At 43.6% G+C, this 13,827-nt stretch overlaps 2 protein-coding genes across 5 annotated transcripts in view; one reads left to right on the top strand and one right to left on the bottom strand.

Moving 5' to 3' along the window:
* Positions 1 to 10,592, bottom strand: part of SLC39A11 (solute carrier family 39 member 11) — a 402,448-nt gene extending 391,856 nt beyond the window's left edge. Inside the window, exon 1 of the mRNA XM_077328331.1 lies at positions 10,435 to 10,592. The gene's annotated coding sequence lies outside the window, so the exon portion shown is untranslated. The remainder of the gene's footprint in view (positions 1 to 10,434) is intronic.
* SSTR2 (somatostatin receptor 2) overlaps positions 1 to 13,827 on the top strand; it is a 35,752-nt gene that overhangs the window by 1,587 nt on the left and 20,338 nt on the right. Inside the window, exon 2 of one of the 4 annotated variants that reach the window (XM_077328309.1) lies at positions 10,836 to 11,243. The exons of 2 other annotated variants lie outside the window; for them this stretch is intronic. The gene's annotated coding sequence lies outside the window, so the exon portion shown is untranslated. Of the gene's footprint in view, positions 1 to 10,835; positions 11,255 to 13,827 lie in introns of all 4 variants that reach the window. One more of the 4 variants, XM_077328308.1, reaches the window with a different exon arrangement.

Here is a 13,827-nt window from a genome sequence, read left to right as displayed (position 1 = left end):
CTAACAGAGGTGATTTGCCACTGCCTGCCTCCAAGCAGCAACCTGGGACTTTATTGGTGGTCTCCTCTACAACTACTAACTAGGCCTAACCCTAGTTCTTGTTATGTATGTGGAGATTCTATGCAACACCAGAGTATGCATAGAATCATAGAGTTGGAAGGGGCCATACAGGCCATCTAGTCCAACCCCCTGCTCAACGCAGGATCAGCCCAAAGTTAGCAAGCAAAGGCTTGAAGACTAACCAATCAATGGGCTAACTTGAGACTCTGGTAATGGACCAATCTGTGGGCTCTGTTAAGGACCAATCATGTTTCTTGGTGAGCTGCCTGAAATTTATGTAAGTTCAAGGGGTTCTGTTGTTTACTGTTTGGACTTGGTGTTGGATTTTTAAAAAGCTGTTTGTTTTCAAAGAACTTGTAGTCTGCATCTACTGAACCAGGGGTAGTCAAATTGCGGCCCTCCAGATGTCCATGGACTACAATTCCCAGGAGCCCCTGCCAACGAATGCTGGCAGGGACTCCTGGGAATTGTAGTCCACGGACATCACAGACCTATCAGTTCTGATCTGATAAGAGCAGGCTAGTGTGTTTATAATCTAAAATTTAACAGAGTGGGAAGAGAAGAACACAGAGGTGAGGTTAAACAGTGGGAGCATATGACTTTAGTTTATTTATATGTACTTTATTTATATGCACAGTTTGGGAGGGGGGTGAGGATGAAGAAGAACTGTCAAATGCTGTCCAGAATAAATTGTTTTTGAGAAATATGAACAGAATTATAGCATCATACAAACATTCTGGTTGGTGGCGGGGGAAGTGCCCTTTTTAAAGAAAACAACATAAGAACATAAGCAAAATTCAAGTTTATGACTTTACATAATAACTATATAATATTTCATTCGAAGCAGATGCTCTTCTATTCTAATTTCATTCATGGTTCCAAATATTTTAAAGGCAAAAATCATGAAGAGTTCAATGCAGATGGGAAACTATTTATCTCCAGCTATACCTACTTCATTAATTCTTTAAAAATTCTATCCTGGCTATTCGGTGTGGATTTAGATCTATTTTCCTCCAGATGTCAAGGAGAAGGCAATACAAAGAAGCAATCTACCTGCTGCATGCTAAGCAATACAACATGCATTTTCTCCACCATTTTATAGCTTTTATAGGCAGCAGCAGGAAAATGTGATTTGTAGAAAAAACTTTGCCTCAATTAATTAGGATTGCCAGCTGCCTCAGGGAAAAAAATGCACTATTCCTTTAATAAGATTATGTACCAATTGGTGCTATGTACCTCCATACCAATACAAAGCTTTAGCTGCTCACTTCCACAGCTCAAGACTCTAGCAAATGGACAGGACATTTTTCTCTTCTTTTTCTTCTCTTCTTGCCAGCCTCCAGGTGGTAGCTGGAGATTTCCTGAGATAACAACAGATTTCCCAGCAGCAGAGATCAGTTCACCTGGAGAAAATGGCCACACTGGAAGATGGACTCTATGACATTATACCTCATTGAAGTCCCTTCCCACTCAAAACCCAGTTCCTTCAGACTCCACCCCCTCCCCAAATCCCTAAGGGCTGTTCTGCACATGATAAATATAGTGAAATGCTTACCTTGTGAAGACGCTATATTCCAGCTGCTCTGCATGACATCGCCAACCTCCTGCACCTGGCCAGCAAAAGTGGATTCCCCAAACTAAAAGCGCTTTCCCCCACCGGACAACCAGCACACTACATGCTAAAGAAATGTATGGAGGTGAAGAAGTGCTATCTCTGCCTCCAATGTCCCACCCTCACACCCACCTCCCTCTCCATTCTTGTGGGGATGTTTTTTCCTCCTTTTTTTTTTTTAAAGCAAATGGCCTGGAGCAACGAATAGGTGTAAAAGCATGCAGGCAAAGCCAAAAATATTTTTCCCCCAAAATTGTCACACAAAGCATGCCTCTGTACAGTTCCCCCCAACCCAAAAGCAGGAATGAGATTAATTTTTAAATGATTCAAGACTCCTGATTCCATAAGGGGTGGTATTATAAAAAGCACTATGCATCTATGATTAGATGCATAGGCGTTTCAGTGGAGAACTATTAATTTATTAAAAAATAAATTGGTGGGCATCACGGGACCTTTAAAAAAGGAGAAAGGGGACTGGCTACCTGGCTCGATTGACAGGCAGAAGAGATTCGGGTATAAACCACATTGGTCTCTTCTGCCATTTCCAGCAGCGCTTGCGGAGTGTAAGAAGCGTGAAAAGGCAGCAGACTACAGAAAGAAGGAGGAATGGCTAGAGGCTCAATAATATTTAGCGCTATGCCATTCAGCTCGCATAACACTATTTTTTGAGATGTGCAGAAATGCCCTAAGTATTTCCCAACCCTGAACAGGCAATCCCACACATAAACATGGCTTGTAGCCATGTTCATGCATCCCCTTTTTCCTTCCTGCACACAGACACAGCGTGATTCAGGCATTTCTGATTTGATCAAGATCCATTTCACCATGATCTTCAAAATACAGAGGAATTTTCACACTAATATGTGAACTTACTTTCAACTGGGATCATACCCAGGGAATTTCTCATGTTGAGCCACCACAGGAGATGGACAAGTATTAGCAGGCTTCTAAGTATATGGACAGAGTGCAGCTATCAGTGGCTCACTCCACCAGGAACCTGATCATTTTCTTTGAGGCCTCCTTCCCAATAGAGGCTCAGGTCACAAGAGTAGCGTGGCTGATGTTCTGCCAGCTTCACCAAACTACTAGCACCCTACTTGACCCCAGAACACCTGGCCACAGTCATCCACACGAGGTCACCTCTAGACTTGACCTCTGACACTCACTCTATGCAGGCCTGCCCTTAGTCTGAAACTACACTGGTCCAGAACGCTGCGGCCAGGGTCCTCACAGCAACACCATAGAGGTCCCACATTTGGCCCATTCTCCAACAACTGTGCTGGTTACCAGTCGAATACAACAGAACAATAATAAATGCATCCAATCTGTGTTTTCAATTTATTCTCCCATAATTTACATAAATATGATTACTTTTTAAAAAGAGGTTTTGCTTTGGTGCCTTTAATAATAGCCTCATACTCCTTTTTAGTAGGTGCTGCTTTTCCTATTTTATTTATTTATTCATTCATTCATATTTATTTATTCATATTTTGGAGGTAGCAATAGAAAAGCATCACATGTTCTATTGTTGTGTGCCAGGATGCTGTTAAAAGACAAGATGAAGGGCCTGTGAACAGCCAGCACTTATGATTTTGTCATACTCTGGTACATAGTGACTAGAGGTTATTATGAAAGGATAAATGTGCCTTTACAATCATCATCTTTGTTATATTTTTATTTCATTTCATTTATACCTTGCTTTTCTCATGAGTGAGGATCCAAAGAGATTTATATCATTCTCCTTTCGTCTTCTTCATTCAGCTCAACAAGATGCAAATTCTACCTACCCGCCTACCTTCTAGTACTGAATACTGGCATCTTTTTGGCAAGGTCTCCCAAATCCTCAGGGGGGAACTCGTGGAGTTTGGTGCAACCTTATATTTAAGGAGCAACACTTTTATAGAAACAAAATAAAGCACCAACAAGATGAGATGCAGAAAAAAGGGGGCATGATTACACTGCTAGGTTTTAGGGGAAGCAAAAGGGCAAGGTTTGTATTACACAGATTCTAGAATTTCAAAAAAGCAAGACTAAACTTTATAAAAAATAAATGAGGGAAAATAATATACTTTTTGGGGAGGACTTCATCTTCCCCCTTTGCAATTAGAAACAAATCTCTTGTAACATTTGGTTTCTGACAGAGCCATTTTACCTAGACTGGGATCTAATTTTTGTTGTTTGCTTTTCTCCTAAGAGAGTAAGTGCTGAGGCCTCTAAAATACAGACACCACAGTTTACCCAGTTCTGGTTGAGGCCAGCACAGCCATTTATTTGATCAGCTGATAAGCTATGTACACTTACCTGAAAGAGCAAGTGTCAAGCTCAGCAGTGCCTTAAAGACCAACAAGATCTGCAGGATATCAGATTTCAAGAACCAAAGCCCCATTCCTTAGTTTTAAGTTGGAATGGAGATCCCTGGGCACATTCAGAAGGCACTGAAAAGAAGGATGCCTGATTGCAAAGGGGCACAGCTTGATTAGAGCAGGAGAGAAATACTGAAGAGTACAAGATGCAGAAAATGAGTATCAGTAGTGAAGAATCTCATGTCCCTATTCAGACCTTCTTTGCAACTCCCCTCCCATCTTCTGACTGGGATGTAAGGGCTCAGGAAAGAATGTTTCAGGGGGTTCTCAGTGGTAAAAAAGTTGAGAAAGACTGCTCTAGAAAATAATGCTGCAGATTTCTCCGCCTCCCCCCCCCTTTAAAAACAGACTTTACAGAAGCATCTTTTGTATGGAGGAAGAGCTCAACCTGCCCAGTCTGTGGAGAGGAGAAGCTATAGCCCTCTCTGTCTCTTTCCCCGAGGGATTTATTTATTTATTTATTTAGATTTATATACCGCCCTCCCCGAAGGATCCTGTTAACAGCTTTGGTGTTCACAAGCGAAGACACAGTAAACTTTTGATACTACGGCCTATTCTGCACACACTGGATAATGCACTTTCAAAGTGCTTTTGCAGCTGGATTTTCCTACTTTGAAAGTGCATTGAAAGTGCATTATCCAACGTGTACAGAGATTACATGTAATTGCTATCAGGCCCTTTAATAGGGCATGGAAATCAGTAGCTGAAAGTCCTCTTGGCACGGAGGTCAATAATAAACTTATTAAAGGGACAGTTCCTATCCTGTCTAGCTGGCAACATTATGAATTGAAAGTAATACTTTTCCTCTTATAAAGATAGCCATAGTCATATTATTAATTTTTCCCCTTCACTGTTTTACCTGAATACCAGAAAATCAGGCAGAGGGAAGGACAAAAGGAAGATTTCCCAGAAGGATTTGTGATGAGAAATGCATCATTTCTCAGTTTTTCACATGCTAATTTATGGTCATGCAGTGTGTGGTCTGGATTTTTACAAATGGTCAGGATTTTTACAATTTGGTCATGTGGATCCCTTATTCATGGGCATTACCTTGACAAGCGGTTTCTATTAAATGTTTTAATTTCATGTGAACAGATTTATGCAAAATAATGTGTGCTACAGAAGTATTGGCAGGTAAAAGTTAACCTTTTAAAAACAGGGGGCATCGTAGCTTGCCCTTGACTTTTCCAAAGAGAAGCTGTTTGTGTCAAGGGCAGCATTTAAAGGACTATGCCAGATGCCTCTGTAAATCCAGCAAGGTACACATATTCCAGTCACTAGCGTGCTCATGACAGCACCATCTGCTCTTCTGTAATGTTCATACCATAGACTTTTAAAAAAGTGAACCTGATCTGAATATTTATTTCTCACTGGTTGTCTGGGAAAGGTAATTTTCTTGCCTGATGAGTTATTTATTGTACTGATGATTATTCCTTTGAGTGCCTGAGATCCTCTCTCTCTCTTGCCATTTTGTGGCTCTCTAGCTGCAAATTGGACCTTACTGTTTTCTCCTGGTGTTAATTACTAGCTAGCCTGGCCTTCTGCATCTTTGTTCCAACCTGCCCTCAATTTCCAGGATTCTATTGTCTGGTTGATAAGTGCTGGAGGACGGGGAGGAGATGAAAAGCTAGTATGGAGTTGCCTGTGAAATCTCAGCCAGTCCAGAGAAATAGCTGCCCTTCTAATGCTAGCTTCTTCCCCTTGGTAACTGACTCTTCTTGACAGGCTGTAAGAACTCCCAGCACCTGTCTCGGGATTTTAAAGCATTACATTTGAATCCTGCTTAGACGGCCCTTATTGCAAGAGCCCAGGGATGCTTTTTGAAGGATATGGCTGCATTAGGTGTTTTTCTCAAGGTATAGTCAAAACATGATAGGTATACATGGAACAATCGCCGCCTCATTCTGTATCCTTAATTACACCACCATGGCACAGTGTTTTTTAAAGAAGCTTTTGCCCCATTCTAAAGGAGTACTACCTTCTCAACCTTATATCTCTTGAGATGTTGAGGTAAACTACAGAGCTGCAGCCACACATTATGGGGTAGTGTGCTGTCATCCATCATGCTATAGTAATAACTTGCATTGAAATGTCGTCTCAGTCCAGGAAGGTCCAGTTTGAAATGGTTGCTGTTGTGCAGTATCCAAGGACATGTTAATACAGCTTGGAGTAGGACACTTAGTTGTAAGTAGATTTGTTTGAGGGTAACCCCCTGCCCTCGTAGGGTTGCCAGCTAGCCTGGAGAAAAATGTCCTACTCTTTTAATATAATCTTTAGCTGTTCATTTCTGTACATTAAAAAGAAAGATCGCTAATTAGTAGGCAGTAGATCTGCCTACTAATATGCATCCCTGCACATAACTGGAAAAGGATTTTCAAAAAGCTTGCCTGCTTATTCCCTTCATATGTGTGAATCACCAAGCAATTCCTTACTTCTTGCACCTAGTAAGCCTTCTTTCTAGTTTATTATACAAACAGGGATGGGTAGCCTTCCTTCAGCTATTCTGTAAAACAGCGCTCAGATTCATTGCAAGACGCTACAGAATAGTGGGAGTAATTTAGCATCTTTTCTTGAGCTTAAGAAGTGCATGCGATAAAGGCATATTGTTGGTAGAAGAAAAAGCAGTCTGCTAAAAACAACAGGCAAAGCTGCTACAGAACAATTTTGGTGTAGTGGTTAGGAGTGCAGACTTCTAATCTGGCAAGCCAGGTTTTATTCTCCCCTCCTTCTCCACATGCAGTCAGCTGGGTGACCTTGGGCTCGCCACAGTGCTGATAAAGCTGTTCTGACTGAGCAGTAATATCAGGGCTCTCTCAGCCTCACCTACCTCATAGGATGTCTGTTGGTGAGAGAAGAAAGGGAAGGCGATTGTAAGTCGCTTTGCGACTCCATCAGGTAAAGTAAGGTAAAGGTAAAGGTATCTCCTGTGCAAGCACTGAGTCATGTCTGACCCTTGGAGAGAAGCCCTCTAGCGTTTTCATGGCAGACTCAATACGGGGTGGTTTGCCGGTGCCTTCCCCAGTCATTACCGTTTAACCTCCCAGAAAGCTGGGTATTCATTTTACTGACCTCAGAAGGATGGAAGGCTGAGTCAACCTTGAGCTGGCTGCTGGGATTAAACTCCCAGCCTCATGGGCAGACAGCTTCAGACTGCATGTCTGCTGCCTTAACACTCTGTGCCACAAGAGGCTCTCAGGTAAAGAAAAGCAGCATATAAAAACTCTTCTTCTACTACAGCGGTTCTCAAGCCTTCGGCCGTGGTGACCCCAGCGGCAGGGTCGGTGTGCACGCGAGCGTGCAGGCGCACAACAGTCGGGGTGGAATGGAGTCAGCCATTGCGATGGCTCCTCTGCCACCGGCCGCTCCTGCCTGCCGCCTGCTGCTGTCACCCGCTGCCACTTCCGGCCACTGCCACCTTCCCCTGCAGGTATAGGCTGGGCCCGCCTGGGGAAGGCCCTGGTGAAGCCCCTTCCCCCTCACAGAAGGCAGGGGTGGGCCCAGACTGTACCTTCAGGGGAAGGTGACGGCAGTAGGCAGGAGGCAGCAGCAGTGGGCGGTGGCCAGCAGAGGAGGAGCCATAGCACACAACAGTTGGGGTGGTGTGGAGGCGGCCATTGCCATGGCTCCTCCGGCGGTGGCCCCTCACTGCTGCTGCCTGCCACCGCTTCCGCCGCCAGCCCCTCGCTGCCAAGTCCACGTCACTGCTGCCTATCACTGTTTCCGCGGCGGCAGCAAGAAACCTGAGGACCCCACAGAAGGGGCAATGTGTCCCCAAATGGGAGAACCATTGTTCTAGTTCTTAAAGGTACAAAGATAGGTGAAAGTTGAGAAACTTGACAACTCTACCCCGATCAATTGGGCCACTTGACAAATGACACAGGGATTTACCTGTACTGAATTCCTATGCCTCTGTTTGTTTATCAAAAAGGCCATGTGCTTCCTTGCCTTTAATAAATTCACCTCCACCCTTAATTCTTGAGCTGAGCGATTTATTGCCATCTTGAATGGGTTGCCATTTTGTTTCATGGCGGGGGGGGGCATATAAATTAAGCAAAAATACAACTGGTCATGTTTTCCTCTGTTTCTGTGATGAGGAAATGGACATCTGTTTGATTTCTATTAAATCACATTTTAAAGCCTTGTCCTAAAAATAAGGAGGCAAATTCAACAATTGCCCTATTTAATCTCTCCATGCTAATACCACATTGACTCAATTGCTGCCCGTTTCTGAATGCCACGGGAAAAAATATTTACAGCTGATTTCTGAAATCTTGCTGGTCGTTGTCCAATAGTTTTGTCAGCTTGGTGTATGCTCCCACTTGCCCTAAGTTTTCCCCCTTTTAGCATAAAACAATTTTATTGCTTCTATGTAAGTATGGATATACATATGTATGTTAATTTTCAGATTTTTCAGCAAACCTAGGATATTTTTTCAGGTTTGTAGGAAGATTTGTCTGTTCATGGCTCCAGTCTCCAGATTTAAGCATCCACAGATTTCACCATGTGGAAAAATGAATTATATTGAAGATCAGCTGGAATCAGCCAAAGACACTAAGTATATTTTGACCCTGTCCTTCCTTGAGGGAAATCAAGGTAGCATGGCTGGTTTGCCTCTTTCATTTCAAACCCACAACTCTGCATGAGAGAGCAACTGGCCCAAAGTAATACAGTGATTATCATAGAATCATAGAGTTGGAAGAGGCCATACAGGACATCTAGTCCAACCAGCTGCTCAATGCAGGATCTGCTTAAAGCATCCACAATAAGTATCTGTCCAGCTGCTGCCTGAAGTCACCAGTGAGGGGGAGCTTACCACCTCCATAGGCAGCCTTTTCCACTGCTGAACTATACAAACATCCCCTCCCCTGATCCACTCCCTGACCTCCTCCTAGTGACCACCTTTAAAATATTTAATGAGTAAATACTTACTCTGCTCTGGTTTGGCCTCACTTGGAGTATTGTGTTCAGTTTTGGGCACCACAGTTGAAGAGGGATGTAGACAAACTGGACTGTGTCCAGAGGAGGGCAACAAAGATGGGGAGGGCAACAAAGACGTAGGAGGAAAGGTTGGGGGAGCTTGGTCTGTTTAGCCTGGAGAGGAAACAACTGAGAGGGGATCTGATAACCATCTTCAAGTATTTAAAAGGGTGCCATATAGAGGATGGAGTAGAGTTGTTCTCTCTTGCCCCGGAGGGATGTACCAGATCCAATAGGATGAAATTAATTCAAAAGAAATTCCGTCTAAACATCAGGAAGAAGTTCCTGACAGAGCGGTTTCTCAGTGGTACAGGCTTCCTCAAGAGGTGGTGGTGGGTTCTCCATCTTTGGAGCTTTTTAAACTGAGGCTGTATGCCATCTGACAGAGAGGCTGATTCTGTGAAGATTCAAGGATATGGCAGGTTACAGTGGATGAGCGATAGGTTGTGAGTGTCCTGCATTGTGCAGGGGGTTGGACTAGATGACCCTTCCAACTGCATGATTGTATGAGAGCAGTTATGTCCCCTCTCAACCTCCGGGTTGAACATTCTCTAGTCTCCCAGCCTTTCATCAGAGTGACTGGTCCCCGGGCCCTGGATCATCCTCATTGCTCTTCTCTGTACCCTCTCCATATTGTCCCCATCCTTTTTGAACTGAGGCCTCCAGAACTGCACACACTACTCCAGGCAGGGTCTGACCAATTGCAGTATACAGCGGGACTATGATGTCTTGCAATTTGGATGTGATGTCTCTGTTGAAGCAGCCCAAGGCTGCATTTGCCTTCTTTATCAGTGAATCACACAGCCTTCTCAAATTATTCCACAACTGCCCCACTATCTTGCCCACATACATGGCTACCCAGAAGTGCATCTCCCATCCAGTATGCATGCTTCCCATTTTTGTGACCCAGATATAGAACACTTCTCCTTATTAAATTGCATCTTGTTCTCATTTGTCTGCTTTTCTAGCATGTTCAGATCTTCTTCTCAGGTATTTGCTACTCCTCCCAATTTGGTGTTATCTGCAAATGTTACAATTAGGCCCTCCACCCCTCATCCCAATAATCACAAAAATGTCAACAAGTACTGGACCCAGTACCAAGCCCTGTGGCACCTCACTGCTTACCTCCCTCCAATCTGATAAAATGCCATTAAGTGTGTTCCATACAATATCTTCCCCCTCTTCTCATGAAATGGAAAGAGGTCAAGTAACACATCTTTTTCAGAAAGTAAATGCTGTATTTTACAGCTTCTCCCAAACAGTTTCTTGTAGACTGCAAATACACTGTTTAGTCCTGTGGTCAACAGCTAGCATTTACAATAAAATCAGAGTCCAGTAGCACCTTTAAGACCAACAAAGATTATTGTGCTACTTCAGACCAACACGGCTACTCATTGAAGCTAGTATTTAGATCGCCTTTACCAGAAGGTGTTGGACAGAGGGCTGCTGCTGTCTCCCATCCAGCCCACTGGCAAGTCCTGTAGCAACTGAGGTGCATTCCTTCTGCCTCTTTTAACCTCTGGTTTGGTATCTAGGGAGATCAGGGTTGCCTTGCCGGCCATCTGTGGGTGGCACCTACTCTAGTCTCTTCTAAAACCAGCTACGTCCTGTGGCAACATCGAGCCACGTGCTTGGAAAGGTGCATGTCCTAATTGCTGCGACCTCTGTTGATTATTGCCTGAAAGTGTCTCGGACCGGGACGCCTGTGGATTTGTCCCTTGGCCAGCTGGAATCCTGCCCCGTCTTCCATCCACCTACCCTAAAAGAAGCTTCCCACACAGTCTCTGTCTGTCTCTGGACTCATCGATCTCTTTTAACTACAGACGTCGCCCTCCCCCTTTTCGAGCCCCGTTTCCGTGAGGGCTGCCTCTTCACTATCCCCGATTGCACTGCAGACCTGGTGCGGCGCAGCCGTGTGACGAGCGACGGGGACAATTAATTGCTGGGAGGAGTAGCTCGAGAGACGAGCTCCTCTCCGGATCCGCTCACCGGTTGGTCCATCGGGAAGCACTTTGCCCGAGTTCCCGTGCCTTGAGCTCCATCTGTGTGCGAGCGCGGAATCTGCTTGCAAGCGCTCCCCGGTCCTCCGGCGCAGACCCCGGAGCAGCGACGGCCACTGAGAGACGCAACGCGCGCTGGTCCGGCTCCCTCTCCGCTTCAAGGGGAGCCTGAGTGTCTGGCAGTCCGCGGTAGGAGATCCTTTGGGCTTCCTTGACTGTCCATCTCAACGCGTACGTATTAGGTGTGTACACTAAATAATAATAATGGGGGGGGGGATAATAGGGCCAGAAATTGTCAGCAACCGCAGCTTCTTGTGTACCTGATGTGTTGGGGGATGTTGCCTAGAAGGGGGGTGGGGGGGGGAGCATTAGGAGGAGAGCTACAGGTGGCGACTTAGCTTTAAGAGAAAGGAAGGAAGCCTGACTAGCCAGCCTGGATCGGCAGTCAAAGGGCTCCTCCAAAAACTTCTGCCCGGAGATGTGCATCCTGGAAATCCAGGTGTTACTGTCAGGGTCCCCCCCCCCCCTTATTAGAAGCTAAAATGCTTAACTCACACGGCATAGCTAGAAATACGAAGGAACAGCAGAAGACCCGGTAGACGAAGAGGGGATAAAAAGGATTTGGTCGAGCACTGAATAGACTATGAAACGAGTTCTCTTATCGAATGTTTTGTTCACTATGAAGAAGTCTGCAAGGACGATTGTCTACAACGCTAGAGAACAATTATTCCTGAGGAAGATATAAAACAATATGTGCCTAATTTTATCCACAGTTAATATACTGTAGGATACATTAATGAAGAGTTCAGTGTTATAGTTTAGCCTGATATTCAAATGTGCTGTTAATTCTTAATTTGACTGTATGATGATGTTTCTTATAAATAACACATTTCCTTTGTTTCCTATGAATTTTGCTTCATTTTCAACTCTCCCCCAACCCCTGCTTTTCAGATGGGGAAAAAAATGATACATGTGTTAAGGTTCTCTTTCTTTAACACTGGGCTTATTTACAATTTTGAGTGTAGAGAACAAGGGCATTTATATTTCAGAATGTTACAGATATGCCAAATAGTAGAATTTATATGTCACTGTATATGTTAAAATAGTAAAATAAGTTTAGATTTGATAAGAAAGTATTGTGTAAATTTTCTCACTAATTCCCCACCGTACCCTCTCCCCCATGGGGTGGGGGATTCTCAAAATTTTACATCTTTATTTAGCTTTAGCAAAACAACAACATTAAGGTTACAATCCTAAGCACACATCCCCATGAATAAATCAAATGGAACTCAGGGTGATATACTTAACCATGCTTAAGAACTGGATGTCATGATATACTTTTATTGTGTATTTACTTGGCAGTGTATCCCATTCAGATCACAAAAATACAGTTGCATGTTTAAGGGTCATTTTAAATATATTTACAGAATATGAATTGGTAACAGCCTATCAAAATATTGTGTACTTTAAAAAAAACTATTCCAGGTACAACAGGAGCCCACTATTAACCATTAAAAGCAGCAAGACTTACTGCTGAGTAAACATACGCAGGGTAGGACTTCACCTCCCCCCCCCCCCCAAAAAAAGAAAACTCCATGGTATGTCTAAGATCTTTGTTTTGGGGCTCTTTTCTTCTTCCTGGTTTTCAAGACCTGTAGAAGGAATGCCTTTGTAGCTTCTGCTTCTCAGTTGGTGGGAGTTTGCTGATGTGTCTAACTTGCCCATTAAGTGTAGTGGGATATTTTGGAACAATCTGTAGGATGACATATTAAAAACAAGTTAAAATAAAAGTGGGAATTCCCCACCCTCTTTCTGAACATGTCATATCCATTCTGCTTCCCAAGCTGCCGCCATCTTGTTCAGCTCAGCTTCCTAGCAGCTGACAGCTTGTGTATTTGCTAAGAGAAGGAGCTGTGAAATAGGAATGTCTCTGGTTCAGATTAACTATCGATCGTGAGCTTGCTGGGTGTCCATGTAAGATGCTATTTCTAACCCTTTAAGCTTGCACTTGCAATAGAGTACTATCCTACTCTATTGGGTAGTTGTACTGAGATTACATATATAAAGTGATATCTGCACTTGAAAGCAGATATTTTATGAATATGAATAAAGACATTATTTACTCTCTTCCAGTACATCATTCTCTACAATTAGCATCAGCAGCTGTCCTTATGGGTTTCTCACCTCTATACTACTTTGAGAGCCAGCTGAGTGTAGGGGTTAAGAGCTCTCTCAGCCCCACCTATCTCACAAGGTGACTGTTATGGGGAGAAGCAGGGAAGGCACTTGCAATAGAGTAAGCTGTTTTGAGACTCCTTAGGGTAGAGAAAAGCGGCATATAAGAACCAACTCTTCTTCTTTCATGTGCAAAATATTTCACTGAAGAAAAAAGGGGGCCACACCAAGGCAGAATGAGGAAGAAACAATTGGTGCAGAAGGAAAAGGATCTTTAATAATTGAACCATAGTACATATTTTGTGTGCAATTTTGTCAGGACTTTCACATTCTTTTCATTTCATTCCCATATGGGAAAAAAACCAAAAGAGCCTGAAAGTTAATTCTCCCAACCAAGATGTACATTGAATGAATAGGGGTCGTTCAATTATTAATTATTTTCCTTCTGCGCCAGTTGTTTCTTCTTCAAAATATTTGAGTGCCATTTCCACCCAATAAATCCCTATATATTGTTTTAAATGGGGGAAATGAAACCATATGACATACCAAAGGCCATCCGTTGAGTGTATGGATAAACTGTAATTTGCAGCATGTAGAATCATAGAATCAGAGTTGGAAGAGGCCATACAGATCATCTAGT

This window comes from Paroedura picta, chromosome 3 (assembly GCF_049243985.1).
Source record: "Paroedura picta isolate Pp20150507F chromosome 3, Ppicta_v3.0, whole genome shotgun sequence".
NCBI classification, from domain to species: domain Eukaryota; kingdom Metazoa; phylum Chordata; class Lepidosauria; order Squamata; family Gekkonidae; genus Paroedura; species Paroedura picta.
This window is presented reverse-complemented; position numbering and strand designations above follow the sequence as displayed.